The sequence below is a fragment of the Rhea pennata genome, chromosome 8 (genome assembly GCF_028389875.1).
Source record: "Rhea pennata isolate bPtePen1 chromosome 8, bPtePen1.pri, whole genome shotgun sequence".
Taxonomy (NCBI): Eukaryota; Metazoa; Chordata; class Aves; order Rheiformes; family Rheidae; genus Rhea; species Rhea pennata.
The window spans coordinates 285,224-292,850 of NC_084670.1; positions in this window are offsets into that span (position 1 = coordinate 285,224).

Sequence of the window (7,627 nt, forward strand, 5' to 3'; positions counted from 1 at the left end):
GGTGCCCATTGTCTCTCGTCCTATCACTGGGCACCACCGAAAAGAGTCTGGCCCTGTCTCCTTGACACCCTCCCTTAAGGTATTTATACACATTGATAAGGTCCCCTCTCGGTCTTCTTTTCTCCAGGCTAAAGAGGCCCTGCTCTGGCAGCCTTTCCTCATAAGAGAGATGCTCCGATCCTCTCAGAGCTGGTGTCTTCCACTTGGCTGCTGCAAGAGCTGCTGTGCAAGGCTGCCCTTCTCAGTGGGTGTTGAAACTGAGGAGGGCAGTGATGTGCCTGGATTAGCCATGGTGCCGGTGCTCACTGCAGCGCCCAGAGAGCACTGACACCGTTGGGGTGCGTGTGTGTGTGACTAGCACTTGACAGCAGCAAGAAGCATGTCCCTTCAGCAGCACAGGGCAATGCAGAGGCCTTTCCAGCTTGGCTCGTAGTTTTAATTTGCAGGTAAATGTGCCTGAAGTTCTGTCATGAGCACAGATTAACCGGTTTTGTTCTTATTTTTGCTGGAAAATGCTGGTATGGGAAACCATAATGAGTCAACGGGGACCTGCTTGTTGCTCATGGTAGGTTCTATAAACTATGTAAGACTGAACTTCTGTGTGAAGTAGACTTGTGAGAGGAGGTGGTTACTTGCACACCTCAACTGGACTTTGCAGTCAGTACAACTGTCTTTAGAGGTGGCTGTTGTTGGGATGCAACCAGGATGTGCCAGTGACAGAGAAATAGGCAGAGGTGTTCGCAGGTATTGATTGCTATGGAGAGGTGTACGTTACTGGAAACCAGTCTAGGCTTTGCAGTCTCCAGCTACCATGATGCCCCATGCATCCCTGTGCATAATGGATGCAACATCTTGCCTGGCTAAGCAGATGGACCTTGCACTCTGCCCTTTGGGAAAGGATTTCTCAGGCACTGAATGATTCCCAAGAATTATCTTAGACTGTGATCCTTGTCGGGTGGGACAGTTTCTGTGGGTTACTGGGAGGAAAAAAACATGGAAAGAACTCTAGTAAATTCAGTGCTCTCTTGAGCCTGAGCTGAGCTCATTTTGACCTGAGTATGTGATGCTTTTACCTCTCCTGTCCTCAGCTCTGAGAGCACTGGAGAGTTCATATATCCTTCAGCTCAATGGACTGGACTACCATTGTGACTGTGGAGGAACTTGGTGCTTTTCTGTAGCAACAATTCATTTGATTCTTTGGCATGTGTGTTCTTTTTAACTTTGTGCCAAGTGGACACTGGTGCACAAGAAGCCCTTTAACAATTTTTCAGTTATGTTGTGATTTTGGTCTGGAGAGCTGTGCTGTTCAGGACCCAAGGCCTACATCTCTGCAGAAGAGACTCCTGAGGAATGATGGGTCGGGCTGAGATTCCCCTGGATTCCCAGCAGCTCAACCATATCAGTGACAGGTTTGTAAGCCAGTCCTGATAGTGCTATCTCCAGAATCTGATGGCTTGGCTGTTGCCTGGTTCACTGATTTGGCTTATATGAAGGAAGAAATAGCTGAGCCCTGATAGACCCATGCTCTCAGGAGTATAAACCTATGAGAGTCACCACACATCTTGCTTCAGATAAGCTGAATGAACAGGTTGCAACGGATTCTTCACTGCTTTCTGCTTCTGCAGCTCACCTGACCGTGCTCAGCTTGGCACAGGCTGGGGAGAGCAGCACATACCACGTTGCCTGGTCTTACACTATCTCACACCTCCTTTCTGAGATGGACAGCATGTGGAAATCTTGACGAAACTGAGACAGGTCTTCCAGGCTCCATGAACACTTTCTGATTCCCATTCAGAAAGTGCCTCTTGGGAAAGATTCCTGCATTTGCACTAGGGTGCTACTGAAACCAATGGGATTCAAGCATTAATTAAATGTTGGCCTGATCACTGCTCAAGTTCAGCACATGTTCAGGGTGTTCTCGAGCTGGAACTTAGGCCACATGTTTGATGCGTTGCATGTGGCTATTCATGGAGAGAGCCAAACAGTCGTCTTCATGGCTTCTGCCTGTTACAGTCTGGGTTCCTGAAGACTTTTTTTCCCAATAAACTAGAATGCAATTTAATTACATTTTCCCTTATATATATAAAATTCTGAGTAAACTGCATTGGGTTTCTGGGGAAAATGAGGTTAATCTTCTCAGATGTTTGCCCAGTGGGTTTTGCTCACAGACTTGGGATTCTAGCAATCACCAAATGTGTGTTGGTTTTCTCAAAGCAGAACTCTCCCTGCCACTTTTCACATCCAGAGATGCAGCTTGGTGTCTGAGATCAGCTGTGTATATCTCTTATATCAATATCATGACAGCACAAAAGTGCCAGGCATTGGTACCATGTTGATCTCCTTGGTTGTCTATCAGTGGCATGCCTTTGTGGTCCTTAAGAGTGAAACACTTGGCTGAAATGAAGTCTTTGTTCATGTTATAGCAAATATGGATGATACCTTTTCTTGGCAGTGATGTGAGGGAGCAAAAGAAGGATGATTAGTAGTCCATCTAACTTTAATCTCTGAACACCTTGAATCTAGCATCCTATGAAGATATAGGAAATACTCCAGACTTCAGCAGTGTAAATGGGAACAGATTCTCACCTGGTGTTTGTGTGGAATCTCTTAAAAATCTGGAAAGCAAGCTGTGGAATGGCTGGAAGCGAAATTCGGTATCACGGTATCTAGCTGACCCTGGTGGAGAGCTCAGTCCATGCTTCACTCTGCTTAGCTGTGCCTTTAAAAGTCCTTCACTAATAAAAGTTGAAACTTAATCATTAGTAATTATGTCATCAGCACCATCTGTTGGAAATTGCTGAGACTCAAGATGCTGAAGCTTTTTGAGTAATTTTGCCCTTCTGCTCCAAAAAGTGTGTGCAGTGAATACCCCCTGCAGTTGTCTTACTGACCTTTATCTTCTTTCTGAATATTTCTTCTCTACCTTTTCACCAAAATCCTAATTATTGTTGAAGAGGACTGAGAAATATCTATTCTTTATTAAGCATTACATAGATTTATACATAGTGAGAATTATTATTGGAGATGGTACAGAAGGACAATTGCACATAAGATACTGATGTTGAAGAAAAAGCCTTCTAAAGATCTGGATATAAATGGGAATTTCAAGAATGACTGTTTTCCTTTTTTCCTCCTCTTTAATGAAGAACATAAAATTGCAGATTCACTTTTGAGTACTGGGGCAGGCAGGGGGTTGATTAGAGTTCTCTAATTAGAACTAATGACAGAAACAACATAGGCTGCTGTTTTGCCTAGCTGATACATGAATTGTGCCACCTCACATGAATATAGCATGCATCCCCTTGCTTTCTAATGGAAGATGGTACAAAGCCAAGCTACTAAAGGGTGCTGCTGTTTCCAGCTCTAAAGGCCTCGACGGCGTGGCCTGCCTCTTGCTCCTTGGGCCGGTCGTGGGGCTCTTGGTGACGGACGTGGTACCAGACCGTGGTGCCACTGCGGGCGGTTGAGATCAACGCAGCTCTCGGGGACTTGCGCTCATCCTGCCCGCAGCCTGTCGCAGGACCAAGACCAGCCTGGTGCTTGGGGCAGCGCGACCCCGGGGTGCTTCCCCGCCCGCCGCGTGGCGCCAGCGGTGCCTGCGGGCGCTGGGGACGCTGCCGCTGCGCTGTGCTGCACGCTCCGCCTTCCTCTTCCTGCGCATTTTGCTTGCTAACGGACGTATTCCCGAAACAGGCCCTGAGGCAAAATCCTAGAGCCCGTGGAAAGGGAGATGACAGATGTCTGTCTTCTGTACAGTTCTGTACCAATATTTATATAACTCAATTGCACAGGCAGCCGTGGCAGGACAATGGAGAAGGGAAAGGATCCTGCCGCAGGGACGCAGCTCCCGTCCGTGCGTGGCAGCGCGACTGAGCGGAGCGGTTGGGCCCCGGCCTTTCCGGCGGCTCGGCTCCTGCGTGGGCGACGAGGGGAGGCGATGAGGGGAGGCGAGGCCCCGGGCTGCAGGGAGGCGACAGGGGAGGCGAGGCCCCAGGCTGTGGGGAGGTGACAGGGGAGGGGAGGCCCTGGGCTGCGGGGAGGCGACAGGGGAGGCGAGGCCCCGGGCTGCGGGGAGGCGACAGGGGAGGCGAGGCCCCGGGCTGCGGGGAGGCGATGAGGGGAAGCGAGGCCCCGGGCTGCGGGGAGGCAACAGGGGAGGCGAGGCCCCGGGCTGTGCGGAGGGGAGGTGAGGCGAGGTGTGGTGCTGTGACAGGGAGAGGGGAGGCCCCGCGCTGAGGGGAGGCCTGGCGCGGAGGGGAGGGGAGGGAGGCGAGGCCTGGCGCTGTGGCAGGGAGAGGGGAGGCCTGGGCTGCGGGGAGGCAAGGGGAGACGAGGCCCCCTCTCCCTTCGGCGCAGCGATGGCCGTTGCGGCATTGGAGCGGTGGCGTTGCAGCCAGGCGGCGTGGCGCATTGGCGGAGGGCGGCGTGCTGCGGTGCCGTGCTGTCCCCGCTGCCTGTGAGCGCCTGCCGGGCGGCCCTCGCCGGGGCCCAGGGCCGTGGCGCGTGCCGCAGCGTGAGCCGCCGGAGCGGCGGGGTGCTGCGGCGTGTGGGGAGAGCAGTGCTGCCGCGCAGACTGCAGCAACCCGCTCCCGTGCCGTTTTTACGTTCTCCAGAGAGCTGTGTGTTCATTGACATGTTAAAATCCATCTTCTCATGCTTTGTGTAGGCTAACACAATTTGCTAGAAAATCCGTTTTTGTAGGGAACTTGTTGTAAACCCTACCTTGTTCAAATAGATTTCATAGTAGAACCCAGTGAAATTCATCATTTAAGCTGTGTTCCAGCTCTGTGTGGCTCTGCTCAAAGTGATAGTATCCATGCACACGCACACTGCATAGTTCCTTAGACCTCAGGGGAAAATGGATATGTGCAATGCATGTGGTTAAGTCTAACTGTGGAAGTTAGCCCGAAAATCTATTTTTCATGAAAACCGGACTGTTTGTTGTTCCATTTCAAGATGCAGGGAAGCAGAATCAATGCTGTTGCTTGACACTGCGTATGGAGAAGTCTGAAAAGCAGACCAGGAATAACATCAGGATGCAGCACAAGAACGATTAGGAACGTCTCAAAGCAATTAAATGTTTGCCATGTAAGTGCCTTTTGTTTTAGACATGTAAATTGTGAAGTTCACTCTGACATTCTCTGGCTCTGTGTAATCATGGGCATCCAGGTGAACGTGTCCAAGCCAGAGGGGTCCTGTCTCGGTGGCACCCCTAAAGCGCGGCTGCTTCCGTGTGTGGAAATGAGATGAGATTATGGGCTGCAGTCCTGTTGGCAGCTGGGGCCATGTGAGCACGGGCAGCGATGCTTGGCTTTGCCAGGGAAAGTACACATGGAAGAAGGGAAGAGTGGTGGTGGCGAAGGGGACTGTCTTCCATGGTAAATCCATAAAGAAACATAAACTTTCAACAATTTCAAGTTAACTGTCTTGTTGTCTTACCTTCATGCTGCTGTTTGCCGACTGAGTCAGAGAGAGCTAGCTGTCACATCTGACACAAGAAGCAGCCTTTAGAATGGCTGGAGCTTTCTGTATGGAAAGCAATCTAGATATGTGCCATCAGTGCTGTATTACTACAAGATTTCCTATGTTTTCAGATAGATCCTACAGCGACTTTGCCAGGGACACTTGGGTGCGCCTCCCCTGCAATGGCAGTGGCTGCTGATTAACCTTGCCATTTGGCACAGGAAATGAGTATAGACGTTGTCCTGTTATGACCTGATGACAGTTAAAGCTAATACCTGCAAGTAAGCTGCAATTACCTTAGTGGTCTTGTTAACTACCCCTACAACTAGCAGAGATTTTGCAGAGATTGTGGAGTCTCCTTCTCTGGAGATATTCAAAACCCGCCTGGATGCAATCCTATCTAACATGCTCTGGGTGACCCTACATGAGCAGGGAGGTTGGACTAAATGATCTCCAGAGGTCCCTTCCAACCTCAACCATTCTGTGATTCTGTAAGTTACTGGTCAAAATAGACCATTCCTTCCGTATTTATTTCTGTTGTTGGCCATATTATATGCCTGGGAGAAATAACCAAGTATTTCCCCAAGCTATTATGTTTACTGTCACTCTTTTCTACCAACAATCTGCATATTCGAAGTTGTGTGTGGTATTTATTCTTACTGTTTAAAAATATTTTTTTCAGTTGAAGGAGGGTGGTAACTTTACTAATGGAGACTATTCATTTGTTTAAAGTTGCCCATTGTAAGGTCTTGTTATATTGAGGCTGAGGAAATCTAATGGACTGATCTTAGCCTTTATAATTTAAAAGGTTAGTTCTGTTGAGTTCATGACTGTCTCCTCATTTTAAAGATTTTTTTATATATATTTTTGTATATATGTATGTATATATGTGCGTGTGTGTATACATGTGTATATGTATACACACACAAATATACAATATATATATAAATATGTATGTAAATATATATAGCTGCAGCGTGGCATACATACATATATATATGTGTGTGTGTGTGTATACATATATATATATATATATATTCCTGCCTAGAGAGCTCTCACACATTTTTTTACGTGCATGTCAATTCATGCTTTGCTGCTCTGTGATGGAGAATGTGTCCTGGACTTCCAGCAGGAACAGCTGCAAATCCACAAGTTTCTGCTGCAGGAGCTAGGGCAGAATTTTTAATAGGTTGCTAATTTTGCTAAAGAGGAGGATGATCTTTCAACTTTGCAAAACTATATTTCTAGTCATCAAGGCATATGACTGTTACTGATGATGTATACAATTGGTACCATTTTGAGGTTCAGACAAGGACTAGGGCTCATTGCACTATGCATTTGCATATACATTATAAAAAAAGATGTCTGCATTCTCAAAACCTTATTGGCATAAAAAGGAAGATTGCAGGGGTTGCCTGAGATCTTTTTTTCCTGTCTTTCCAAAATATGCTCAGTTTTCTACTTCCAATCGTCCTGTTGGCTTTTAGGTGTGATGCCCTTCAAATGCCTTCTGTACTCATTATTTTATGATATTTTATGTTATTTGTAGGGCTGAGGAGTGATGTTGAGTTGCTGATAATGATGCAAATGGCAGTTACCAGTGAAACAGGTCATTACCTCAGGCTCTCTCTGGCTTCCCTTTGCCTTTCCTTGAGGTATGTATTTGAAAGTGAGCTTTGTCCCTATTTGCTGTGTTTCTGGAGGTTTTGGCAAGGAGTTCTGTGATGACTCACCAGAGAAGCAGCAGAAACAGAAAAACAGATGAGAGATGGATGACTTCTTTTTTTAAAAAAAACATGAATTTACATGAGAAATGGCTCTCTTCTGGGGTTGGGAGGGAAGGCAATGATTGGAATTGTGTCTTATAGCTGACTTCAGTGCTTACCCTTAGGCTAGTTATAAGGTAGGGGATTTGATTTGAAGCAAGACCAGGCTTCCCATCCAGCAGAGCCCCTTTTGTATGCTCAGTAAGTACTGGATGTGTTGTGGTTTATTGGTCTTCATAGCCTGCCAGAACTTCCTCACAAAATATCATCCCTTTGGCATTTAAAGAAGGTATAAAGCTCTCTATTTATAAAATTCTGTAATTCTGCAAGACTATTAAGACTCAAATCCTTTCTCCTTAAAAAAAGGAATTCTTGGAATAGAAGACCTGTATGCAACA